Here is a 15,804-nt window from a genome sequence, read left to right as displayed (position 1 = left end):
CAAATAATAAAATAGAGGAGAAATCATGTTCTTACATTGGTGATTTCGGTTTTATTGGGCACAAAAGAAATCTCCTTTTCTTTTGTTCTTGAGCTTTCCTAAGATGGAAGAACCAAGATCCAAGTATAGGATCTCTCCTTAGGATTAATACCCAAAGCTTACCCTTAATAAAATTAATATTATAGAAGCTAGTACAATATTAATTTGAAGAAAATTGAACCAAAATATTATTTAACACTTGAATATCTCGGTTTATATGAGGAGAAAATGGAAGCTTTTTATCTCTCTAAAACTTGTTTAGATAAGTGAAAGTAAGAATGAATAATAATACCCACACAAATGAATGTAGTGTATTAGAAAAATATAAGGCAAAAACCTTTGCCTTTCTTAGTGGGAAACCGGGTGGGAGGAGGGGTTAAGGGGAGCCAATGCATGCATGGATTTGTCTTCACAAAGCATAATAGGGTTGCATGGCTACTAAAGTAAACAATCATTATGTTTACCACTAAATTAAACAATTAATTAGCTTAATCCTCCTCTTATTATTTCGGTCCATAAGGATAATATGGAATCCATATTATTTTTGTCAATTGTCAATATGTCACATGTCATATGTGTCATAAATTTGTTATGTATTTTTAACATATTAAAAATCAACGTATTATTAAAAATACGTCACATACAAAAATCGACTTAGTAATTTCATAATTACTTGTACCAAAAATTTTACCATTTATAAATCACAACAGATTGTATTTATAATAATTCATTCAATTCCGATTGTTTCTTTAAACAATAATTTCATCCGAGTAATGATACAATTCGATTACTCAGACCGTATCTCATTTAATCACATTTCAATATGATACGTAAATTTTACTTCCAAAATTGTCCGTCAATTTTCAAATAATTTAATTAACTCGTAACGTTATACGATTAATTAAATAATCAATTAAGAGTGTTGCCCTATAGGTATGACCTAGGGGGTCAACTGATCACCACCGTCACACGACAGTAATGTCAAACTCTAGTCAGCCAATCATTACCGATATATGTTGACCATTGATGAAGAACAATATTACTTCCCAATTGTATTCTTTATAATGAGATTTAAACATGTGATCATCATGATCAATAGTCGTGATCGCATTATTGTCGGAGGACACATATTCCAACAAATATATGTAATATTTGTGATGTTACTATTGTTAGATGTATTATTTGAAATACTTAGATGTAATGATGATGATGCTTAGCTGTAATTTATTGGAGATATTTGAGTGTAATGTGTTAGAAACAAAATAGTTATATAATGAAAGTAAGTGATTTTTTTTAGCCTTGTTATATATGATTATTTCATTTTTTAGATTTTGCAATTGCATTAACTAATCTCAATGATTGATTGAATGAAAATGACTAGTTTTTCAATTAAAGAAGATGAAAACAAACACAAGATAGATATATGAATATATTTGAGTTTCATCTCAATACAATAACACGATTTACTCATTACAATAACTGAGTTTCTACATTACAATAACTATAAATACCAGAGTTTTACATTACAATAACCGAGTTTCTACATTACAATAACTAATCTATTCAATTAAACAGGATGATAACTAACAACAAATGACCAAGTATATACATCAATTTTTCCATTGAACGTCAATTATCCGTGTCTATCTTGATTCAACCTGCAAATCACCAAAAAGCAGAATATAACTTAACAGAACATCATATAGAATGACTCGGTCAATATATTACAATAACTAGATTGTAAAGTAACTATAATTGACTTTAAACAACTAGCGAGTGAATAACTGAATCACATATAAAATAACTGACTTTATTCATTACAATAATCGAGTTTCTACATTACAATAACTACAAATACAAGAGTTTCTTCATTACCATAACTAAGTTTATACATTACAATAACTGACTTCCTACATTACAATAACCGAGTTTCTACATTACAATAACTGAGTTTATGCATTTGAATAACTATTAAACAACCACGTTTCTTCATTACAATAACTGGGTTTCTACCTTCAACTAGACATTTTAACATACAGTTGGTGTGCTAAGCTAGATTACCAACAATTTTTCAAGATTATGATGATAAATCACCAAGCAAATGCCAACGTTATGATAGACAAGTATATTAACGGAATAGCAATTGACATAACTCGCAAAGTAACATATATTGACTTATATAATCTACGATTACCTTCGTTTTCTCGATTTACGCCAAGGTTTTTGCAAGTTTTGGGCAAAAACTGACGATTGATGCGTGTATCAATTAGAATGAACGAAGATAATTAATTAAATTTATGTTTTTGACTTGAATTACTCCAGTTTTGTGAAAATTTGTATGGATTATGCCATAAATTTGAGAAAATAGGAAAAAAAGAGTGGGAAAATGAAGAAAGCAGGGGAAAGGAAAACGTAAGACTGAGTGGGAGAGAGAGAGAGAGAGAGAGAAAAAAAAGTAAGCGTGTGTATTTTTTTGGGTCTAATCTCAGCCCTTGATCTTGTAAATCCAATGGTATATAAATGCGGGGGTAACTCACGAAAAGTGGCAAACTCACCATATATATATATATATATATACTAGTTGTTGTATGGCGCGCGAAGCGCGCCATACCCCAAGATATTTATACCAGCGTTGTTTGATTCCTTGAGCGTAACGAGGTCAAGAAAGTCACTCCAATATGGTTTGAAAAAGCCTAACTACAATAAGTTTAGAAAAAAATAATTTTAAAGAAAATGATTTCATAACATTTCAATATTCACTATATAAGCTACAAATTATATAGATTTCACACCACCCGAGTTTGAGATGAAGTTTGCATTCCATGACAGAGTAACATCGCGCCTAAACATAACAGCATAAAGCAGCTCGGTCTACATGTGACAGGTTCCTCCAGTCTTCCAGTCGCCATGTCTGCCAGGTCAAATGTAGTTTGTATTAAATGAATGAAGATCAATCTTCTTGAGACAGATGGAGTAACACTGATACAGTAATCTAAATCGTTATCACTAATATGAATCAGGCTGATGCTTACTCCTACCAGGCTGGCAACCTCTATCTACTACAGTAGTATGTAAATTCAGTAATTCTTACTTCTTAGCTGAACTCGGACTACTTAAAAGGGATTCAAGAGTAAAAGAGTGAGATTTAAAGAAAGATGACAACCCTGAAATGTACAGGTGCATATGTACGAAAGAAGACCTGGGTCTTGCTTGTATTTACATCTTTATCTATCCAGTTAAATACAGTCTCTAACGATCTTCGATATGCACTATCATCCGTCATACTCATATTTACCTCTGCCCCGGTTTGAAAGCAGCAACAGTAAGCCCTGCCATCCAAATTACAAGTTTCAAGGTCTGATGTTATCTTCACCAGTTCGATTTGGGGAGTACTGGAATTGTAGACGGGAAGTTTAAACACAAATTGTTTCAACGAACATCAGCTATAAATCAGAGATCAAGACATGATGATTAAACCCTCAGAAATGAGCATATACCATAAACTGCCATATAGCATCCTACACGCTACACTCTACAGTAATCCGATCAGTGAATGAAGTTTCATCAAAACAATCAACTGGGTGAGGGGTATAATAAAACTGAACACAAACGGCGTCATTTACGGGTAATCTCATCCTACTTCCAGGTCATTTTGAGTCACTTGGCTATGGGTCAAGTCGTTTTGTCCTTGAGTCTTAGTCTATTTAGTCTAATAATTTCATGATGCTTTGAAGTCAGAACCAGTAACTCTGACTTATAAATGAGACAGCATTTATCACAATTCCCCATGAATCTAACAAACTTGAGTTATTATTAAATCTCGGTTAAACCAGACCCCCAAACTTACAAACAAAATGGCCACAGAAATCAAGGAGATTAGTTTATATTAGTGTAGAATCCATGTTAGTAGAGCAAGCATCGAACTTTACAATTGATTACACCCATTAAAGACCAAATTGCTCGGGATCACAATGATGTACGCTGCAAATAACATCAGTTCAGAACACATATTTTCATATAGCCAGGTAGTCTGCAGACAGCAATACTATGAAAACATAAAATTTCACGAGACCGATAGTTACGAAACATAATAATTACAGTCTCAAAGGCCAAGTATCGTTACTCTTATGGGTAAGTTCTCCAATCATTAATGCAAACAATACAGCTAGAGCGACAATAATAAGATAAAGGGGTTACTTGAATTCCAGGGACACATCCCGATCAAGCTCACTAATGTGACAAGCAGGAGGGAACCTCCTCCTTTTTTCTTTGCTAGCTCCATTTTCAAAAAAATCCTGCAATTGAAATTTTCACATAGATCGTAAGATTGGATTGACAGTAAGACTCTTACTCTTACTCTTACAGTAGTCCAGCTTAGCTAGCGAACAGTGTAAAGCAGAACATAAACTGACACGAGAGAACCAACTTCAACCAAGCATAGAAGCTAAAATATAAAAATGACCACCTACAGTTTGTCCACGTAAATTAATAGTACATTAGCGAACCTACCGCGCTGGGCATATGTACATTTTTCATAATTTGGTTAGTAACTACTAACTTAGACCCCTTTGACAGACAATGGAAAATTTTTAAGGGAAAAGACCATAACTCCATTCTTCTCCTATCCCTCTCCCTTTCATTTCTCCTACAAATTTGTTCAAGCAAACCCTTAAATGCTCCACAATCTAAAACAAGAATGTGAAACCTTTTTACTCCGACTCTTTCTTTTTGTTACTGCCACACATTTACCTATTTACCCAGTCATGTCCGCCACGTCATCATCAAGACATGCACATACAACATAACCAGTTGAAAGAAGAGAGCACAACCAGTTGAAAACAATGGAATCGATAAAACACAAAAGGCTTTACGTTAGAAATACGTTTGTTGGTCTTTTGTTGAAAAAGTATCCAGTACAGCCTCTTGCAAAACAAATACTAAAAAAGTCCTCTCATTTTTTGTGTAGTGATCCAAGCTTTCAAGTTGGGGAATGAAAGCATTGACACTGAAAATGATGAATGAATTACATTTTGATTAGAGAAGTAAAAAAGATTACCAAGTATTCCTACTCGGTACAAGAAATTCGACAGCTTTTAGGTCATACTTTCTCCAACGAGAGCCATCCTCAAGATGATCAACCTCACTCCTTGTCGGGTGGTTTTCGTTAGGTGATATCGGGTTGGATTAAAATTGGGTTAATCAAGGTTAGACTCAGGTTAATTTGGGTTGAAGGTCATATTCGAGGTCATGTTCGGGTCAGACAATTTTATGTCACTCTTGGATATCGCGGTCAACTCAAAACTACTTAAAACCGTCGAAATAAAATATATAGTGTAAAAGTAAACAAACAACAATTACACTAAAAAGAACCTCATAGTCTATAAATCAATTGCGATGTTAGATCTATCTCATGCTAAAATCTTTACATTAAGATTTATCAATAGATTTTTGAGACACCTAATCCACCCACATCACTTGCAAATTTCACTTGGTAAAACGTCACTAACAATTTATTGACTCACTACTTCCATCAATCTTCTTCCGTGTCCTAAAACAGCAAAAAATCAATACTACTAAAATTCTTAGCCGTTTATGGCAATAATCAAATCACAATCACTCGTCAATTCACCATCAAATTCCAGATGCCAGAACTACACAACATACATGTGAATTTTTTGGGCATTATTAGAATAAACCACAATCAATTTTTGTCCGTCATCATCTTTTATCCAACTTTTACTCAATTCATTTATACACCATGATCAATTATATTACCAACAAATAAAGAATATGAACTGGAGATTTGGGTTTCAGTTTTTTTCAAAAAAATTAAAGTTCGGGTACATTTAAAGCAGTCAAATAACACTAAGTTATACTCCGTATATGACTACGAACATTTAAAGCGATCAAATCAAACAAAAACCATCATTATTAGGTATAATACACGAAATTAAACAAAGCAAATGATAAATTACCTCGTCATCTAGTTTGTGTACGCCACCTTTGCAGAAATGCTCTTGTTGTTGTTGTTGTTGCTGCTGCTGCTGCTGTTGTTGTTCCTTTTCTTCTCGATCTTCTACTGTAACGATGAAATCAAACATAAACCCTAATTTAAAAGATCCATCATCATCAAAATCTGACAGAGCAACAAACTAATAAAATTAGGGGAAACCTTCGTTTAGATTAGGTTGACAATAAAATCGAATAGGGAAAAGGGGAAAAGTAATGAAGTGAACAAACCTGAATAGGATAAATTGGGGCAAAACGATGAAGCTGAATATGGAGTACGGAGAGAAGAAAAGCAGACGATGGTAAGGCAGGAGATGTTAAGGTGTATAGATAGATTTCAAAGGAAAAGGCAGGAGATGATTAAGCTGGTTTTTTTTTGGTCGAAAAATAATTGTGTTGGGTTTAAGGAGACGAAAGGTGAGAGTTTGAGGGGACGATGGTAACTGGCAAGGCAGGAGATGTAGGGAGTGAAGATAATTGAGGTGAGAGGCTGAAAGCTAAGCACAAAAAATAGAGGTATCAAAACGCAGAGTTTTGAAGGTGAAAACAGCAAAGTGACAGTGCTTGGTTACTATTCATTATGAATAGTAACTTGCCTTACTCATATTTTAGTAAGGTGTATAGATATATATATATATAGATTTAGGATCCGGTGAGAACGACTATTCGGTGAGAACGGTGAGAACGAGTTACAATCATTGGATTAAAAGCAATCTAAGGGACATAATTAAATCAAAATATCCCTCGCTGCCAACACATTCCCACCAATCCACCATCAATCCTCTCTGAATCTCTAATATCTCACCACCACCATATTCACTACCAATGGCCACCTACCCACCCTTATTCTGTCGGCGACCCCACCGCCAATCCGACGACACCACGCACTACGGCTTGCATCTCCGGTGCACTGATGGCATATTATATCCATCCCTCCTCAGTCCCTAAGCTCCCTCCCATCAACTTTTATCCCTACTTTCCTCACTTGGTGTCGCCGTCAGGCGATTGATATTTGCCAGAATACCTCAGATTCCGGTGCACTACCGACGACCAACCCCGACTTTCTACCGTCACCCAATTTATCTCATCGCCTTCTCACTTTCTCCCCCTTTCGTTGCTTTTTCTTACTCTGATCACCACCACCGATGGTGTCTGGTGCTGGTAGATCTTGGCGTGGGTGGGTGATGGTGGTTGTTGGTGGACCATGGTGGATCGATTTGTTAGGGAGATGCATGGGTATATTCTGATTTACTTGAGCGACATCGGACTTTTAATTAAGAATGTTGAAGTCAAATTTGTTGATAATTAATTCACGTGTATTTGTGGACTTGTTGGACTTGTTAATTCACGAGCTTGTGAATTAGTGGATTTTGAGTGAGTAATTAATTGATTGGTTTGATTTGGTTGCTAGATTGATTCGGTTTCTAGATTTTGGCTTAGTGGTACTCTATTCATTTAATTGGTATAAGTCAAATTATTTCAATGCTTCATTTTCCACACTATTTCTCAGTCGTAGCTACGTCTTATTTTTAGCAATAGACAATAGACATTAGACATGATACATTTATTTAATGAAATGGGAAGAACGCATTTGTGTGGAGAGAGTAATATATTTTCGTTCACTTGTTAATATATTTTGTGTATAATTATAATTAGGAGAAAGTGTAACTAGAGGAGATTCTGAATAGAGTTAATGCAATAATCAAGCAACCGATAAAGGAGAATGATCGGAGCTTTGTTAGCCGGATTGAGAGAAGTTGAAGGAGCTTAGGGAGGAATGTCGATGGAAACGAGATTTAGGGGAAAATGTTAGGGTTGGATTTCATCTGATTTTGTTGTAGGGATAAGGTTATCTATCCGGAATTTTCATCCGGTTTTGTTGTCTTGTGAGTTGGTTTTGGGCTTTTAAGCACGGCCCAAAGATAACTCGTGTATGGTTACGATCTTTTATTATTTATATACTTACCTTTTACCAAAAAAAAAGAAAGTGTAACTAGAATGGACAAAGTTGTATCTCCTTTGTTAAAAAATGTATCTACTCTGTTAAAAAAATGTGTCTAGAATTCAACAAAAAAGCGAATTTACGATAGATACATTAAAATATATGTTTTTTTTTACTAAATTTTAGATACACTGTGATATTAAAGGTACGCTTTTTACCCGAATTTCTAGATACATTTTATGACAATGCAGGTACATTTTTTCCTATCCGAGATACATTTTTTGTTTCTCACATATCATACAAAAAACCCAACCACCTAGATACACAAACTATTATACTAGATACACATATATATGATCTATATACACATATATATATATGATCTAGATACACAAACTATTATACTAGATACACATATATATGATCTAGATACACGTATATATGATCTAGATACACATAATCTAGCACAATATTATAATAATCTAGCTTTATTCTAAAAAGTAAAAACTACAAATAAATAAAACCCAAGCTTCAACACCTGAAGTCGAATGGATATCATGACTAAAGACCAACATCAAATAAACGCAAAGTTCAAAAGATAATCTACCACAATTCTAGCACAATTGAAGATGAAATCCTCTCGAACACCATCATCCCATTACAATACATTTATTATACCAAAGACCTGCATTGATCCCTTCGTCGGCTTTTCCTTCGAGTTTCTTCTTCATATCAAGAACATCACGAACATTCGGATCGAGTTGCCGATGGAAGTTAAATCGAACCGAAAAACGACACGTTTTATTCTCGGTTGCACAACATTCGTCCTCAGAACACTAAATAGGCGACTATCGATCGGAATCCACCGGAGCTTCACTCTAGTTATTCGGTGGATATACTTTTGGTGATGAGGGTACTTGTTGCCCAGTAGTAATGTGAATCAATGGCGAGAGTTTCGAGGGCGATCGTAGTCGCTGCAGGGTGCGTGCACCAAGAGGTAGCAATGCTCCTGGCGACGTGGTGTAGTTTTCCGAAGGGTGGTCGACAAAGGGTTTAGTGTTGTGGATATGGATGAGGGAGGTTAGGGTCAATCGAAATGTGCGGGGGCTATTAGAGGACGGAGTGAAAATATAATTGGGTTTGTTATTAGGTTCTAATTCTATTGTGTTCTCACCGTTCTCACCGAGTGTTCGTTCTCACCGGATCCCACCTCTATATATATATATATATATATATATATATTGGATCAAGAGAGTCCACCCATCTTAAATGAGTCTTGCGTCCAAACCTAGGCCGTTAGATCAAGTAGATCTAACGACCCACATCCAACGCTTTTCATTAAACAAATCAACGTAAAGATTAGATGCGCTTTAGTAAGGGTAGAAATGTAATTTGCTTTTAGAAAATAGAATCCTTTCATTGCACTGTCGTCGTATTCATTTTTACGGAATACAACTCTCTCTCTCTCCCCTCCAAAGTCTCTCATTCATTCAGTAGATTCGAAAGAGGATATCCCTGTAAATCTGCAAATCGTGACAGTAATTTGAAGTTGATGTCAATTATTCTCCTTGTGTATATTTCGTACTATTTTAAATTTCTTAATTTTGTTCTTTATGAAGTTAATTTTGAAATCTAGGGTTTAGAATTAGTGTTTACCAGGCATTCTGTTCAATTTGATTTAAAATGTTTTCGATTAGTTTGTGATCTTCTTTTAGTGTTACTTACCTTCAAAAAATTTGACAAAGTTTCAAGTTCTAAATTTCCCCAACTTAACCAAAACTCGAAATAATTGCAGTATTATTTTTTTTATAAATACAAAGTAACATTCTAATCACCACAAAACATTTCCATTTTCCCAGAAAGCTGGTTTGGATTATTGTTTGTCGTTTAATTTGGTCTTGGTTGATAAATCTTTGGAGTAATTGAGGATTCGAAGATACAAATTCTCTTGTGATTCAACTTGTAATTCAGCATCATCGACATTTCAAATTAGGTAAAAATTTGCGTATACGAATCCAATTTAAGCATTAACAAATGATTAATAAAAAAAGTACTTAAATGTTCTGCTATTATTTTGATTTGATATAAAATTTCACATTTACCATTGCTTCGGTGATTAATACTCATTCTTGCTTGTTCGTGCTTAAAATTTGTCAATTGCGTCGGTTTTCTTGGATTTTTTCTGGTGTGGTGAGTGATATTTTTTGCCAATTTTTTGCGTGTTTGAATATTGTTCGTTCGAATTGATTTTTTTCTGTTCGAATATCTAATGATTTTTCACAAAATAGGCTGCATTTTCTTTATTTACTTGATTTTATCATGTGACTGTTGTTCGGTTGAATTATGGTGTTGTTATTGTTTAGTCGTGTTACAATGACACTATAACTGTGTTACAATCAATAATGGTTTACTCGTGTTACAATAACAGTTTAACTGTGTTATGATGATAATTTAACTGTGTTACATCTTTGTTTAATTGTGTTACATATCCCGTTATTGTCTGATTTAAGTGTGTTACATCTTGGTTTAGTCATGTTACAAGGACACTTTAACTGTGTTACAATCAATAATGCTTTGTTGTTGATTTACTTTTGTTCGGAAACAAGCTTCCTGAACTATAATTTATATCAGCGGTTGCATTGTAGGCAATTATTGTCAAGATGTATGGTAGTGAGCTCAGATGTGTGAAATTAACATGTTTGTGGGGGATGATGAGAATTATTTAGATTTGAAATGAGGCGAAAATGAAACATTGAGTAAAGTCTCCAGATAATCGACCATCTCACATTTGAAATTTTTGTCACACATTCCTGTTATAAGGATATCCTCTGGATATCGAGCGATAGAATTAATAGATATTCATAAGTTTGTAGGTCAAGACTAACTCCAAATTTCGTCTTGCTTTAGTATATCATCTCGACCTTTTATGATTAGCTACCACTGCAATATATGAAACTGTGGTTCATCATCATGCTGAAGATAGAAATGCAAGACTGTACATTTATGAGATCACATATATGATCTACTAAGCTTAATAAGCTCATTTCAATTAGTACAAAGTCAAAGGCTGCTTATCTTGACTTAAGTGGGACTTTTTTTTATTTCCCCTTACCTTCTTTTGGTGGTGCTGAATTGATGAGTGGTGTGTTACTTGATTTTAGATAAATTTTATGTTCTGAATCAGTTATAAATTTGCGGACATTGCGTTCCTGATATACTTGTTGACTTATCCAGGAGTAAAGGGCAAGACATTGAATTATTCTATACGGTTATAATAGTTTCGATTATTGGTATATGAGTGGCTTAATATTTAATTAAGCTTTAGTATTTATACAGATTTGACAGATTTAAATGATATCTCAACTCCAAGGTCACAATACTCCACATATTTCTTAAGGTTGACATATTTTTCGAGTATTGATGTTTACAAATGTATTCATTTTGGGTAACTATGGTATTTTTACATTAATGAAAAGGCTAAATGTGAGTATGTTTTTCCCTTTCTACCAGAAGTATTGCTTTTCAATAGGGGAACATGATCAAGCGTGGCTACCATAGAGAGTGGCAGATGGTGAGCTCATTCCAGCGCGGATGACAATTATCAATAATGATGTGAGAGTAAGGAACGGTGTTGTCTACGGGGCTGGATGTTCATGACCCAGAATGAGATTGGGGTTATATGTTCTCATGCTTGACTTATTTTAAAGGCTATTAGCTCAACCGGAAGAGTGATGTGCAAATTTTTCACAAAGATATGAGTTCGAATCCCATATAGCCTAGTTAATTTAAAAATCGCATGACAAGGACTTCTCTTGAAGATTAATGTAACAACACAAGGATGAGCAAGCAATCATCATACACAATCCGGTTACACTGGTGAGTTATTTTATGGAGTAGAACTAGTTATTTTATAAAATAACACGTATGATTTAATGTTGTAACCATGGCTACAATATTAAGTAACACTAATTTTCTGAGTAACAACCTCTACTTTATAGAATAACATTAGTTATTCTATGGTGTAACACGAGATATTCTACGGAGTAACACTAGGCTACTACATTGCACTAACATTCTATGGAGTAACACTATCTAGTTACTGTATTAAGTAATACTAATTTTCAATGGAGTAACAACCATTACTTTATAAAGTAACACTAGTTATTTTAGGATATAACACGAGATACTCTATAAAGTAACATAAGCTACTATATTAAGTAAACATTATTTATTTTAAAAGTCAAGCTACTTTCTTGATGAAGTAATAGTAGGGTAACATTACTTATACTATGTTGCAACACTTGTTATTCAATAAGATAACACTATATTAAGCAACATTACTTATTCCACAAAGTAACATTTATTTATAATAAAAATTAGGTTATGTGGGACTCGAACCCACATCTTTGTACAAGATTGCACATTGCTCTCCCATTAAGCTAATAGCCTTTAGAAACTAAACAAGGATATTGAATCACAAAATAATTACATTTCAAATTACACTACACAATAAAATAACGAATCTGACTGACTGGTAGCCGTTTAGGTTAATTATCCATGTTGGCCTTAAAAGACAATTTTGTAAATAGCAACAAAAGTAGTTAATCACTAGTTTTTTATACCATCAAGAAGAAAGGCAAACATTAGATATGTGTGTGTTACGAAATTACAATAATGATGTTACAATAATGATATGACAATGTTACAATAACAATGTAACTGTGTTTTGATATTGAAAATGAATTGAAACTGATATGTATATTTAACAAATTAAAATGACGAACAAACAACAAAATACATGAAACACAATATCTAGGTTAAGTAAATGTATAATAGGCTTAATAGCTATCGTATCAAGCTTATAACTGTAATACCCGGTATTTTAATATGATATTATATTAGGCCGAGTTACCAGCTGGGTCGTGTAGTGTATTTGTGACTCGGGTAATTATGTGACTCGGGTTTTAATTAATCTAACTAGGCTAGGCCCGTATCGTCTTAATAGCACCTATCCTATATGTATAACCCATATAACCAAACCCTAATCTCCCTATCACCATATTCATTTTAACCATGAGAAAAGAGAGAAAAGAGAGAAGAGGGAGCCGTGTGTGAAGGGAGCCGCGTGAGGAATTGCGAGGCGATTTCTCAGCCTATTCTCATCCTATTTCGTAAGTAGACTATCCTATTACCTCTTTATTCAATTATTAGCATAATTATAGTAGTATTGGGATAATTTTCGTAACCCTAGAATTGGTTTGGGGGTTTTTGATTATAAATTGTATGAGATAAATGAATGGAATAGTTACAGCAATTTACAGATTCGTTGGTCTGTGTTATTTGAGTGTTTTACCTGTCTTAAAACCGTGGGATGCAAAAAGTTAAAGAAGAGACTCATGTTTATTCCAAGCCTAGTTTATGCCTGTGAAAATTGGTAGCATTTCACCGTGTAGTTTTTCCTGAAGAAATTATTTGTGAACGTCTATCTAAAAAGTCCGCAAATCAGTAGAGGCTGAAAGATTACTTCTAAAACATAATTTAGATATTGAATTGGTGCTGGGTCTTTTTCATATATTTAACTTAAAGAGTTTAGATGAGTTAGGCGTTGGTTTTACTTAAGAATCATTTGTCAAACTCGTTTTATGAATCAATACTTTTTATGCGACGGTTTCTGTCAGTTTTTGGAAATCAGTCTGAAAACCCTTGATAAGTTTGGAATCTGAAAAAAACACGTTAGATATAAATTGTAGCTAAGACTCATGGGGTTCCAATTCAATTGGCCTTGCATCAATTCGAATTTTCTGGAATTAGTTATTCATTTTATACCGAGTCTGCCATGAGCAGGAAAATCAGGAAAAGTCGTGTTTGTTCTTTAAATTGATATTCCTATTAAGTTATGATGAGTCTAGGTTATGTGCATGATTAATTGACTGAGTAGATGGTAATTATACATAATTATGATATGTAGGTGATGGATAAGTGAAGGATCATAAGTGATTGCTTGTGTGTGCTTGGATTGCGAAAAGGTAGGGAAATACACTTGACTTATTATCGTTGATGTTGAATTGTGTTGACTTGTTTGTGTTTCGTATGACCAAACTGTGAACGTTGACTTGCTTCGTGGGTGTTGATTTACGTTATGATTCATATCTTGGAAGGTGATTGATCAATTGATCGTATTGAGTATGTTATCACAACATTTGGTAACCGGCATGATTTTATGATTGATCAATTCAAAGATATATATATTGTGTTGCATTAATTTCTTTTGAGCATTCATATGAATTGGAGATGGAGGATGTTGTGGTGATGTGGTGTGGTGAAGATGATGTTGTGATAAGGCCCAAAGGGTTCTCAGGACTTGCCCTGGTGTCCTCAACAAGGAGCGGATCGATTACTGATCGATATATAGTCTACCGGGGATCGGTATGGCTGGGTGTTCCGGGTTATGAGATATGAGTTGAGATGGAGATGGAGGTGACGGAGGAGCATGCATATCATATTTTGTTGTTTCATTGTATTCCCTACTCAACCTCATGGTTGACCTGTGTATTCGTGAACACCGTGACGATCCAAATATTGGGGAGCAGTCTTGACAGTTTATGAGATAGGTCAGAGCTTGATGGGCGTGAGACACCGGATCGAAGACTTAGTAGCTAGATCATCATTTAGAAGACTTTCACTTTCATTTATGTTAGTTCCTTGTAATTTGATGTAAAAGAGGTTTTGTAATAATTAAGTTAAAGTAATTATATATTTTGCCTTGGAGTTTAATTTGTTATTCACTACCTCGGGAAACCGAGATGGTAACAGTCCGGTTTATTAGGGAATGTCTTGCTAAAGGCTCCTTTATAAATCGGGGTGTTACAAAGTGGTATCAGAGCGAACGATTCTCAGGCCTAAACCAATGAACCCAATGAACGTAGGATGTGTCTAAATAAAATGAACCCCTGAGAATAAACTGTTAGGATCTCACAGTGCGGTTAAGAAGGCGCCCTTAATACGTGCTCTTTTGCCCTCTCGCTTTGAACCGGTAACCCGAGAGAAAATTGAGTGAATGGGGTAGTTAGAAGGATAACCTTGGATATAATCGAGTTGATGTATACCTTGAGACCCATATATTCTAACCATTCTTCGCAGACAACGTTACGGTAAGTATTTTGTATGAATGATGACGTGATCATATGATGTTGTGGAGATGAGAAATAAATTTTCGTGTTCAGATTGATAATCAATGAAGTGTTGGATTGTGGTAATCGTGAGCGTGAAAATAATTGCGAATTGATGATATTTATCTGGATGGATGTGAATGACGTGTTGATAATGCTATTATGTCTAGTGATATGCGGTTATGTGATCCCGAAGCCATGCTAGTATAGTATTGTGATAGTAATCAGAAACACTATTGAATTGCTTATTTCTAGTCATAGCAATCGTGATTTAGATGTAAGGAGTAGATCGAGATGCGAAGGGATTCTATGGGATAGATGTTTACGTAAGTACAAAGTGTGAGATTTAAGTTGGGATGGGTTAGTATACATAGTATGTTCATAAGAGCTTGTAACATAGTAAAGAATGACCTAGTGCTGAAACTCGTTTTGTTTGATTTTACTCTTTAATTGACCTTACTGCCATTTCTTTTCTGTTTATTGCCTATGGATGAAAATTTTATGAGAGATAGCCTCGTGAGTTAGTGTTCATCTGGCGTTGGTTTCATGCTTATAGGATATACGGATTAGGAGTAATAAATATTTTAGTGGGCTGTGGTCAGGAAGTTCCTGTGCAGTGATGTTTCGACCAACGATTTTGTAAAA

At 34.5% G+C, this 15,804-nt stretch overlaps 2 long non-coding RNA genes across 2 annotated transcripts; one reads left to right on the top strand and one right to left on the bottom strand.

Annotated features, from left to right (window-relative positions):
• Window positions 1–2,696: 2,696 nt before the first annotated feature.
• LOC141640535 (uncharacterized) lies at window positions 2,697–5,192 on the bottom strand. Its single transcript, XR_012543037.1, has 3 exons — window positions 5,096–5,192; window positions 4,237–4,334; window positions 2,697–3,368 (listed from the first exon to the last, which is right to left on the bottom strand). It is a non-coding gene; the product is annotated as an uncharacterized LOC141640535 (long non-coding RNA).
• A 4,242-nt stretch (window positions 5,193–9,434) lies between these two features.
• LOC141640539 (uncharacterized) lies at window positions 9,435–14,160 on the top strand. Its single transcript, XR_012543039.1, has 3 exons — window positions 9,435–9,983; window positions 11,501–11,866; window positions 13,959–14,160. It is a non-coding gene; the product is annotated as an uncharacterized LOC141640539 (long non-coding RNA).
• The last annotated feature ends 1,644 nt before the right edge of the window (window positions 14,161–15,804 follow it).

The sequence above is a fragment of the Silene latifolia genome, unplaced genomic scaffold (assembly GCF_048544455.1).
Source record: "Silene latifolia isolate original U9 population unplaced genomic scaffold, ASM4854445v1 scaffold_88, whole genome shotgun sequence".
NCBI lineage: Eukaryota > Viridiplantae > Streptophyta > Magnoliopsida > Caryophyllales > Caryophyllaceae > Silene > Silene latifolia.
The sequence above is the reverse complement of the archived record's forward strand: the minus strand, read 5'-3'. Positions and strand labels throughout refer to the sequence as shown.